Here is a 12,207-nt window from a genome sequence, read left to right on the forward strand (position 1 = left end):
CAGACATTTCCCTTCCTGCTTGCTGAAAGGCTCTCCCCATCAAACAAGCTGACTCAAAAAGCAAACAGTTCGTATCGCCTTTACGCAGAATCTTAAACATATGAGATACCATATTCATCACGAATCTGCAAACAAGGCTCAGGAAGGTGCTTATGATTGGTGACTGCTCCACTGGCTCTCCCTGACCCATCACACACAGCAACAAGGACCAGCATCACTCTGCTATGACTTCCTGGCATTACATCCTGGGTAGCCCTCCAGATGCAGGTGGGCATCTTTTATTGGCTGGGTGCTCCTTGACAGCAGCCAGCTCCATTGCCCCTGCCTTCTTTTCTATCAAAATGCTGAGCTCATCCCTCATAAAAATTTCCAAAGACAACACAAAATACAATTCTCATTTCCTCAGAACTGTCAGAAGACACTTGAGTTCAGACCACTTTAACTGTGCTTTTTTCTACAACAGCTGCTGCAAGGCAAGCAGCGCAGCAACAGCAGAGGAAATTTAACCTAGCATGAGAACAGCTCATTACATAAAAAGATAACCAGGGCACCCAGAATCTCGTGGAGCTGATTAAACTCAGCTCACTAGTTGAGCAAGAAGCCCTCACTGACCACAGCTGATGCTCTACGATCTGAAAAGGCAGAAGCATGCAGCATGAACTGACTCAATTACAGCCTGCCCTCGCTGGGTGCTCACTGGAGCCTGCTCTGCACTCCACAATAGGTTTCCAGGTCCTGTGAATGCACAGATCACTTGGGAGTAGAACTGTGTTTCACCCAAAAGCCAGCAGCATAACCTACTGTGTCAGAACAGTAGCCTTGGCCCCCATGACAGAGAAGAGCAACATGGCACAGCAAAGCCTGCAGCAGGTAAGTGTAGAGTGCAGTGCAAAGAACATTACCACGTTTGCAGGTGCTGCCCATCTCACCTTAGGAGGTAAAGAGTGACCCAGAAAACATCTGAACTGGCATAGAGCTGCTGAACAGGAGCATTGACACAGAGAGAGGCCACAGGCTCTCAGCAGGATGTTAGAAGCCTTGAGGGACCATGCAGCAGGAAGGAGTTGGGGAGGACAAAGAACTTGGGGCACAGGGAAACAGCCCTCTCCTTGTGTCACAGGAGAAGGCAATACTGTGATTTTTATTTTCGTTTTTTTAAGCCCTCCCGAGATTTCTCACATATAGCCTCTCATACAGACAAAGCCCTCCAGACGGATAATCGGCACCTGAGGATCAAGTGCAGGTCTGACCCTGCTCACAAGTGGGTCAAGCTGATCATCGTTTTGCAAGGCAACGTTTTGCAAAGCAGGGCTGCCATGAGACCTGTCACACTGACACCGAGCAACTGCGAATGCTCCAAGAGCTGGCTTTCAATTACATTATCCCCTCGTAATTCCTCCTGTTAAATGAATCCTCCTTTCCTCAGCAGCCTCTGGCTCCAAGTGAGAGGGGGTGGCAGAGGGAGAAGTCCCATGCCTTCTTGGCTCTTCATGGGAGTAGCTCCAGGAACGCAGTTGTAGATAAATGCACTGAAAATAATTAGGCTGACAAGAGTTAAAAGAAGCTGTTGCCCCTCCAGACCTTCCCCTTGATAGTAAAGAGACTTTTCTTTTTTTGCTGTTCTGTGAAACAGACCAACATAAACCTTCAGCGCCACATCTCCTTTCCTCCCATGGGGAAGAGCTCTCCACAGGACATAGATAAAATAAGCAGGGACTCAGCTCAGCTGTTACATCTTTCCAGACACAGGACAAGCCTTCCATTCACCAGCCATGGGAGAAAACTGGCCTATGGAGATTAAAACAAAGAAAGAAAACAAAAACCCTAATGCAGTGCAGGGGTTCTTGAATGCTCCAGTGCTAGGGAAAAGAGAGACAGAATGAGAGGGTGATTTTGTTCAACAAAACCACTCATCGGAACTGATGTGGCAAGAGCCAAGGAAAAACAGGAGTGAAATGAGCTGCAGATATTAATCTTCTGCTGAAAGATGGGATTAACAGCTTGGATGCTGCAGCTCTGAAGGAGAGAATCAGTGAGCCCTAAGCCTCAATCCCATCAAGGTCACCAGTGCAAATTACCCCTTCTCCCTGACTGGCAGGAGAAAGTGCTCTAATCTCCAGCGTGGTAATTTCATGGCCTCACTGCTAGGATAGAAACATCTTCAGCCATCCTCTGGGCTTCACTGGCCCAGCCATCTCCCTTTCCAACCAGAGCATTTGCCTCAGGCAATGTGGCCACTTTATACCTTTTTCTGAGAAAGGTATAAAGTTTTAAATCCCTGAACAAAACAGGTTTAATACGATCTAATACTAAGTCTGCCCTTATCATAATTACCTTCTCCAGGAAAAAAAAACAAAACACATTCTAATCATAACCCTCTGTCTTTCCATTAATTAACAAGTCATATCCAAGAATCACAGAGCGTTTAGGTAAGCACGATGGAAGTCACAGGGAAGAGTGAAGATGAACATCATGCATTTCTCTGAAACTATTTAAAAAGTCCTAAATTTGCAAGAACTAATAATGAAGAGAGAGAGTTCAGTCATTTCCTGAAGATGTCCACCAGTCATGGAATGATAAAGTGGTTTGGGTTGGAAGGGACTTTTAAAAGCCCCAGCCTGTTCCAACCCCCTTGCTGTAGTCAGGGTTGCCCCCACCAGCACAGGCTGCTCAGGGCCCCATCCAGCCTGGCCTTGAAGGGGCATCCAACCTTCAGGGATGGGGCATCCACAGCCTCTCTGGCAGCCTGTGCCTCAATTCCCTCTGAGGAAACAATTTACTCTTGACATCTAACTTCAATCTCCCCTCTCTTAGTTTAAAGCCACTCCCCCTCATCCTATCTCTATCAGACCGTGTGAAAAGTTGTTCTCCCTCCTTTCAAGTGCTGGAAGGAGTCATTTCTTTTCAGTTTAGCTTTTACAGATCTTCATATTCTGCTCGTGTTTTATAGATGCTGTCATGTCCTGGTGCCTGAAAATCTAACTCATTTTTTTCTACTTGATTTTCATCTTTACAAAGCATTGATCATAACAACTCCTAACCAGCAGCACTTATTTCCATTCACTTTCTGATCTGATTCTCAGTATCCCAACCGTTGACTTAAAAGACAAAATTTATCATTATGTTTCACATCTTTTTTTTTTTCATTGCTGGGAGTTGAGCAGATGCAAAATGAAAAAAACTTTTCAATTTTGTCTGAAAATGTACAGATCTAAATCCTCAGCTTTCAACAGGGGAATTCTCCCATTTGCCCCCTCTTACATGAACCATACAAACCGCCCCCAGGGCAATTTCACCCAACCTTTTACCAGCACCATGCACTGTACTTGGAGTGGTTGCCAAGAAGCACCCAGAATACCGATCAGCTAACCCTCCTCCTTACTGAATCCTTGCTGAATAATAAAATATTTGATTCATAGGCTGTTAAAAAAAAAGAGAGAGAGAGAAATTATATCCAGATATAATTAAAGTACACAATTAATGAAAACATTTACAAAATACCCTTTTCCAATGAAGAGTGTAAGAGCCAACCGGGTTAATTAGCTGCCCAGAGTGATGCAGCCAGCTGTAGTATCAGCTAGTTAGGATGCTCTTGGGGCAGGGGAGAAACCACATTCTGCCCTGTTTTCACCAGTGAACATTATCAATAATTTTCAAACAAAATTGTTGTCTGATTGGGAACAAAAATCCCAAAAGAGCTCTCTGTGCTGCTTTTGTTGTTGTTTGGTTTTTTAAATCTGCTCATTGTTGGCCAAGCGATCTCAGGTTAAATATGTAGGGAGTGACAGATCTCTGGGAGAGCACAAGTCAGCAAAAATTCCCCTTTTTACTATAGAAAACAGCTTCAGTCCAACCATAACCATGAGCCAGGGCTGGGGAAAGCCAAGAGGGAAACTTGGCACATCGATCTACGTACTGCAACTCTGCACGTAGCTTAGAGAGGATGAGTAAATACTGCATTTCCAGCAGCATGACCTGAGCATTATAAATACCATTCTGCTTGTGGGCAGCACCAATTCTTCCCTGCTGGTACACGTGGTGAATGGTCAGCTGGATGGTAAGGCTCACACCTCCACACCCCTTCTACAATACCATTTAGGACTGCTCACAGCAGGTGGGTGGGCAGTGCCCTGTACTTGAGCAAGGGGAGCAGGGCAGTCTCAGGGCACAGCAACTGAGTGCCACCAACTGATTTCCAGACAGTCCTGTGGTGGTGACAAGGCAGGTCTGAGGCCAAGCTGGACCAGAGAGGGTCAAGGTCAGCACAGCTTGTCTGCAATGTGTCTCAGGCTCTACTTTTTCATAATTTCTACTGAAAGACCTCCAAAATTATCCAATTCTTTCACATCACAGGCAAACACCAAGTGAAACAGTCAAAAGCACAACTAAGGATGATGATAAGAGAAGCATCTGAGTGTTTGTTAACCTCAGCCAGTTGGCCTAATTAGTATAACAGCAGAATATTTTGCATTCAAAATGAGGTGGAAAAAGCTAACAAAGGAGAAAGCTTTGTACCTCTTAATGATATGAGTAAGCACAGCTCAGAAAGCGATTCGGCAGGCTTTGATCCACTCAGAAAAGAGAAAAGGAGCTCTTCAGACACTTCTGACAACACAGGCTTACCGTGAGCGTGCACCAGCATTCAGCCTCTACTGTATTCATATTCATCTCGGAAGTTTGTGTCACACTAGATTTGTCACAGCATAAAGATGCATTCAACATATTTCATACATCTTAAACATAGCATGGCCAAGGAAAGGTTCAACCAAACAGAAGATGTTAGCTCTGACTGCTGAAATAATTCTGCACTTTGCCTCCTTGCTGAAAATGACCAGACTATCAGAAACTGAGGATGAATCCAATTTTCTACTTCCAAGCCAATTTTCTACGGTCCTCCATTTGTCTTTCAAAGTGAAACGTGCTTGGAGGATTGTTCTCAGCACGGGGGCTTTAGTTCCCTCCCCAGCCTCTGAAATCCTCATATTCACACAGCAGAACAAACGATGGAGGTGCAGTTTTGTCTAAACCCTAACATTGGTCAGCACAAACAAAGTGAATTAATTCATAGTCACCTTCTGCTCTAAGGATGAAAAACAGCAAGCAATGTAAAATCATCAATTTCCTGTAGGGACTGTAAACACACGGGCAATTGCAGAATGTTCAGCCTTGGAGCTGTAAGGCAGATCATCATTTCCAAGATTAGCAAAAGCTGTTTGTCGCACTGTGTTCTCATGACAGCTGTTTTTTCCATCAGAGTTTCTTTTATCTTATTAGATTTTAGCTCCCATTACAGTTAAGACGATTTTGCAGTGGGTAAAAATTAATTAGTTTGCATCAAAGAAAGTTTTTTGAAAACACAACACTAATGAGCTTCATCTGCCTCATTAGAAAGCTTCGCTTTTAGTAACACTTGGGCACAATTCTGTTTCAGAGAAATATGGCATTAAAAAAATATTCAAAGCTAAAAGCATTAGCTAAAGAGAAAGCAGGATAATGGATAAAAGATTAGGGTGGTAAACTGTGATCAGACACGTAACTGTGAACACTGACAAGAGGATGCCAGTGTAAATCAGGACAAGTTTATGGAGATTGAACAAAGCTGCATTTGTGCAAGCAGGGCTTGGTGCAATTTGCAGTAGTACGTTTAGTGACCTAATGAACACTGAACCTCTCACCTATTCACATTACCTCTAGGTACTAAATGGAAGAGAGCTAGAGAGGGACAAAGAAAGCACTAACTTTGAGAAGAAGAAGATGGGGAAAAAGTTCATTAATAGTTTTTACTATCTGACAAATGTCATGACCAAAGCATTTGCTTGTTTATAAATTTTGTTTTTCAGTCAAGAACAAACCATGGTTTATAATCTTTGTTTTAAACTTGGTAACTGAATTAGTTCACAAAGGACTAATTAGAACAGACAACAGAATTAGAGCACAAAGACCATCAGATTTGGTATTTCTTGCCTTTTTTCACCTCATCCACTTCCTCTTACTTTATTAACACACAAAAGTATAGTCTAGAATGAATTTCGTGATAGTGAGGTGCAAATCTACCTGAAAACTCACATGATGAAGGCAGTTTCAGAGATTTGCTGGTAAATTAGACCATAAATAACACCTGCGTTGATACATGCTACATCATTTGAACTGAAAACGACAAGCAGGTGATGGAAGTGCTTTCGTCTGTTTTGATAAAGCTTCAGCTCCAGCATCACTGCTGTTATTCAAAATCATCTTGACCTGCAACAGGCATCACTGACACCTTGTTGGCTTTATCCTTTTGCCAACTTAATGTAGAGATTTACATTCAAAAAACCCAGCTTCAAACACCCCCATGGGCTCTTCCTCTGATCCCATGAACATACTACACCTGTGCATGGTCCTGCCAGCCTCCTGCAACAGGTCAAAAAAAAAAAAAAAAAAAAAAAAAGGACTGCAGCTGTTATTCATAAACCTTTTGTTATCTCTCAGTAGAGGCAAAAGGGACCAGAGCATGTTTGTAAGAAAAACACTTTGTTTAATGTAATTATTTCTTTTAAGTCTGAGTAAACGTAGGGATCAGCAGAACGACTGTGAATCACGACTGTGGTGCCTTTCCCTGTAAGGGCAACCAACCACTTCATGCTATACTGCACTCAGCAGGTTCTTCCAAAAAAGCTCTCTCAAACTTCAGACCACGGACCAAAAAACCCACCAAGTCCACTACACTGAACACACTGCAGTGTTAAGTGCTCTTCCAAAGCAGAAGCTGACAGCTGTGGAGCAGCCCTGGGGTCATTTTCAAATGCAATTGTTTAGTCTGTTGCTACTCTTGTAACTACAAGAGAGCAACTGGTGTAACGCTGAGCTCTAGCAAAAGGAGAAATCTCCCCTTCATTTGGGCTTGGGATTTTCTCTCACAAACAGCTCACATCGCTCAGAGCCAGTGTGTTTTGGGGCTTTGAAGACCTTGCTTGGATCTACACCATTTCATAGCTCACAGGCAATTAAACCATGTTCCTTTTTCTTTTTGCCCTTCTTACATACTCCACCAAGAGAACTCACAAAGTCCTCTCTTGCTCTTCCCAGTTTTCACCATTCATTTTTCTCTTTCCCTTTACTCCCAATGTTTCTATCCACTCTTTTACCTGCTTCCATTCAGTCATTCTAGTGGCCTCATCTCAAATGACAAAACGTTTTTCAGTTTTGGTCTTTTCCCACTTAAGCTGAAGTGTTTTTCCTTCCTTTCTAATCTCTCAGCTCACAGAATTTTACAGATCAGGTCAGGACAAACTTGCACCCAGCCTTCCCACCTGGTTGATGAGGAAACTCTTTCATGTTGAATAAAAGAGTTTGCGCAATACAGAGGACTCGTAATGGAAAATAAAAGCCACTGACATCATGGTGAATTACAATTTGCTGCATTAAAATACAGCACCGTGGCTATACTGTAAGGTGGGATCAATGTGTGTGTGTGTGTATTTTCCTGTACGTTTCATTATCCTCCTATTGACAGAAGATAGGAGGACTGGGCTACAGCTGGAGACAGGAAATGATTTTTATGATTTCATTAGAGTAACTGACAGAAGCACTTCCTTTCTATGAAAGGTTAACAGACAGCTCATTAAACTTACAGCTGCTTTAAACAGGATTGCCACGAAAAACAGTGCACACGACAACGTAAGTAATGTTGATATAAGCTCAGTGCAAAATTAAAATGGAGCTTGCATAACCTGAAGCACAGAATAAATAACAGCTATCATTGCAACACAGGAGAATGTCAAAGTGCCTTCGCTTTTCTAAGGTTTCTTGGGAAAATGGATGAAGGGGCAGGAAGTGGGGGAGTGCCAACAACATGAGACATCAGTTATGACAGGGCAAACTTACACCACACGCAAAGATAAACTATCATAAATGTAAGAAAGAGTTACATCCAGGCTTTCATTTTAATCCCCACAGAATGCAATAGTCACACAGTTTTTAATTTGTGCCATATAAAATTGCTGAAGTCAAATTCAAAATTGTAGATCTGTACTCGGAGTGAGTGGTGATAGAAGCTGAGCAGGTTTTAGTTCTCCTCGATTAAATACAGGTCCCTACTCTTTGATACCCAACTAGTTATTGAAACCCATGCTGCTCTGCTCAAAGCTGAGTGCAACACAAGCACCAGGGCTCTGCTTTAGGAACTCACCTTAGGCAATGCAAGGCCTAAAAACAGCAGAAACCATGATGGCTCTGCACCTCTGTGCTGCAGCCAGTCACCAAAACTGGGGGAAAACAAGCAACATTAGCTTGCCCACCTGCTGTGTGGTCTCCACCTTTAACTTGTCTCACTGCCATGCAAGTAGGAAAAACTACAAAAGAGATTCAACTTGAAAAATACAAAATGTAATCAACATGACACTTTTTCGATGGGTGATCACACATTAGATATTCCACCTGGACAAATCTAGAATCCTAACAATACCTCTGATAATACTTTTCTCTTTCAACATCACAATTAGTTGGTATTTCTCCCCTCTAATTCTTAGAGTTTTTTTTCCTGTTTTATATCCTCCTCCCTTCCTCATCACTTTTTCTAATGTTATTGCTTCACTTCACCACATCCCAGCACAGTCACTTTTTCAAGCAATCTTGTTTGCATTGGTGTCTGTACAGAATTCAGTTCTCAGAGTTTGCTGCTGCCCAGAATTGTGGCAGGCAGCTAATTTCTGAGATCTGAACTGGAATAAAGAAAGCTGAAAGAAGCCGAGCAGCTTTTTTTTCTGAGTTCAATTGTTCATTTTCTTCACAAGCATTCAGAAGCACATCTTTTCTCTTATCAATCTCAGATGTTAGCTCCCTGCTAACAAAAAAAAAAAAAAAACCAAAAAAAAAAAGATAAGAGATGAATCATTGAACTGGGAAGGTAAGAAGGAATAGGAACAGTATTTCCCATTGCAAAACCTTCACTGATAGCTGTTGGAAAAAACCTGGCTTATTTTACCAACCTTGCAGTGTCAGGTTCACTTAGTACACGCCTTGTCAGCTCCAAGCGATGGGCACACTAACTGCATGGCTGATGCACAGACCTGTGACTGGGGAGTGAATACACAGCTGCTCAATGCCTTTTTTTTTTTTTTGCCTGCACATGAAGGATTTTGGAGAAATTGTATAACAGTACAGCAGATTGCTCCTTGCCCCAGGTGAGGTAGGTTTGTCCTTTATCAATGAGTTTAGCTGAACGCATAAATTTCATCATCATCTAGAACAAAAAAATAAGTAAACAGCAGACATTAAAAAGGAAAAATTGACACTATTTAATTTTCTTTGAAAAACAAAGGATGTGCTATGGAATTGCCATGACTAAGAGACAAAACAATAAAAATAAATAGGGTGAAAATATCATGGAAATGTTGCTGCCTTCATAATTCTACCTCCATAAAGGAGGAGGCTTTGATTTGGTATTTTTTCTGTTTGCCTTACAGAGCCTCGTAGGTCAGCTCTGTGCTCTTAGCCCATGCCAGCTGAGGTCTGGCTGAGATCTCAGCTCCTCTCTGTTGCTCAAGTGACAAGTATGGTCCTTTTGTACCTGAGCATGCAGGTGGTATTGCTTGGATGTTGGCTGGTGCTTCCTCACCTTTCATCAGGATGCTCAGAAGGAAAGCCAAAACTCTGTATCATAGATTCCTGAGAAATAAACAAGTGATGCTTAAATAGCCGTAGGATCCATCCCCAGGCAGCCTAAATTCATTTAAATCCCAGAACTGTCAGCGGGCAGTAATCAAATGAAAATAGAGGGATCGTCAGTATATTCCTCCTTCTCCATTGTGTAATGGCTGCAATTTCTAATGAAACTAACCAGTAGGAGGAGCTGGTGAGAGGGGTGTAAGAATATGAAAAAACATCTGTTAAAGTAAGGGAAAAATTAAATATTCATGCTGAAAACATTTTCCTGCGTGCATGTGTAGGGAAGTGAACCAAGTTCTGAACAAGCTTATTGCAGAATTTGCTTGGTTATCAGTCACTAAGGAGTATTTGATCAGAATGGTAATTTTTCTGCTGCATGTGTCTATGTAACATCCATCAGGGTGTGTTTAGCTGAATGGGCATGAAAGGTAGAGTTTTGTGCCAGGTATTCTGAAAGCCTGAAATAGAACACAGTTGGGAAGTTTCTAGATTGTTCTCTGTATTGCTGAGGCTAGATTGGATAGTCCCGAGTCAAGATTTTTATGCCTTTAATATTGTGATATAGCCAATGAAATGACTTTGGATGTGCTACCAAAAATATCCCTTTCCAATGATTTGAGGGTTCTGGGGGGGGATTTGAGGGAGTGTTCCAGAATGCAGCCAGAAACTGCAACATAGGAAGTTCCACACAAATGTGCACAAGAACTTCTTTATGGTGAGGGTGACGGAGCACTGGAACAGGCTGCCCAGGGAGGTTGTGGAGTCTCCTTCTCTGGAAATACTCAAGACCCACCTGGACACCTACTTGTGCAACCTGGCGTAGGGATCCTGCTTTGGCAGGGGGGTTGGACTCGATGATCTCTGGAGGTCCCTTCCAACCCCTACGATTCTGTGATTCTGTGATAAAGAGCAAGGAATTAGTGGGAAAGAGTATGGATTTTCAAGACATAAAAAGAAAAGAAAAAAAAAGATACAAGAACACAGCCAAGGTACCACACCTTTTCACATCAATATCAAACTATGAGTGTAGTTGACTTACAAATATTTGGAACATTTTGTGTGTGTTTGGTTTAGTTATAACCAAAGGTAGTTATACCCAATCAATACTAATAATGCACAATCTCAGACAAAAATGAATTACCCTAGCACTTATAAGAATACATGAACTAAACTTGCAATGAATGAAAATTAAGAAAGCAGACTGACACGGATACAGAGAAGCATGGAACTTTTCAGCATATTATGTTTCATGGTTTAGTTTATCAGAAATGAAAGGTCTGAGACAAAAATACCGTCTCAGCAGCAACAATCTCCTCACACCATCAAGGGAGCAGATTAAGCATTCTCTTATCAGTTTTCTTCCCCACACACCAGATTTCTTTGGATTTATGTTGCTTTGCCCCACCAGGAACACGTTGCTGCGTGGGATAAAGATGCCAGATGGACACAAAACAGGAGTCAAAAATAACACCATACTCCTATCTCTGAGTGAAATTATAATACCAATATTGCAAGCCTATTCTAAAATAAGCCCTTGTGGTCCAATTTCTACCCCAATTTTCTAGGTGTTCTCATACCACAATTCACATGCAGCTCAGCCTAAGCAGGACCAAGTTTCTGTTACTTTAGTTCAATGCTTCATACACCCATTTATTGTCTGGAGCACTGCAGAAGGCACTGAGGATGAATCAGGTCTTCGGTTTGCAAGAAAGCTGCTCTCCTGATTTTACAGATAAAGCCATTCTGAAGCAGCAAGCTTAGCAAGTCCTGACTTGACAGTGTCAAAGGATGGATAGGACAGAGGGAAGAAAATGAACAGGCATGTTACGTTCATGAAGCACAAGCATAGAGAGATCCCTGCTGGCAAGATGGTGTAATACATGGGCACCATTGCAGATACATCACACCTGATGCCACAGTTTCTTCCACATCTGTCTGAATGACAAAAACATTGCACATTTCCCTCATGAACAATTTGTCATCAACTTCTTTCTGTTAAAGACAACTCTGCCTCACCCACATGGCACAGGCTGCACAAGAACAGCTGTTTGGTGGGGCAAACGACTGAAGTCTCCTTCCATTAAGTTTAGAAAGGATAAAAATGCCAACGTATTTGAATTAGTATTCTGCAGAAGTGAGGCTGACGAACCTACTTCTACAGTTCCTTCCACCATGTAAGAGCAGAGGACAGGACCCAGCTGGTTTGCCATTCATGGAAACCACCCATTTGTTCTACTACTTGACAGGCTATTAGGTATCATCCAACTTAGGCAATCCCATTAGGAAAACGCTGCAAACAGGTTGGTGGTGGGCTGTTGTGAAGATACATAAAGATACATACAATGTATTTGGGGATGAACTAATTCAGACAACCCAGCAAGTAGGTGAGAGGCATTGACTTCCAGACCATGAGAACGGCCAAGCAAAGACAGCAAGAGATGGTTAAAGTGAGCACCCAATGAAGAACTACATATTCTACAGGACAATGATGGTATGAGGAGGTTCCACTTTGCTCCTGATAAAGGACATGTTCAAGAGAGTAACAGACATTTCCAGCAG

The 12,207-nt window shown here is 42.3% G+C and overlaps 1 protein-coding gene across 3 annotated transcripts in view; it reads right to left on the bottom strand.

Annotated features, from left to right (window-relative positions):
* TPH1 (tryptophan hydroxylase 1) overlaps positions 1 to 10,562 on the bottom strand; it is a 282,192-nt gene extending 271,630 nt beyond the window's left edge. Inside the window, exons 1-3 of one of the 3 annotated variants that reach the window (XM_090140544.1) lie at positions 10,442 to 10,562; positions 9,599 to 9,648; positions 8,970 to 9,223 (exon numbers count right to left, since the gene is read on the bottom strand). The gene's annotated coding sequence lies outside the window, so the exon portion shown is untranslated. The remainder of the gene's footprint in view (positions 1 to 8,969; positions 9,224 to 9,598; positions 9,649 to 10,441) is intronic. The other 2 variants (XM_090140545.1, XM_090140546.1) reach the window with 2 other exon arrangements.
* Between the last annotated feature and the right edge of the window lie 1,645 nt (positions 10,563 to 12,207).

Source organism: Phasianus colchicus, chromosome 5 (genome assembly GCF_987193195.1).
Source record: "Phasianus colchicus chromosome 5, bPhaCol1.hap1.1, whole genome shotgun sequence".
Classification (NCBI taxonomy): domain Eukaryota; kingdom Metazoa; phylum Chordata; class Aves; order Galliformes; family Phasianidae; genus Phasianus; species Phasianus colchicus.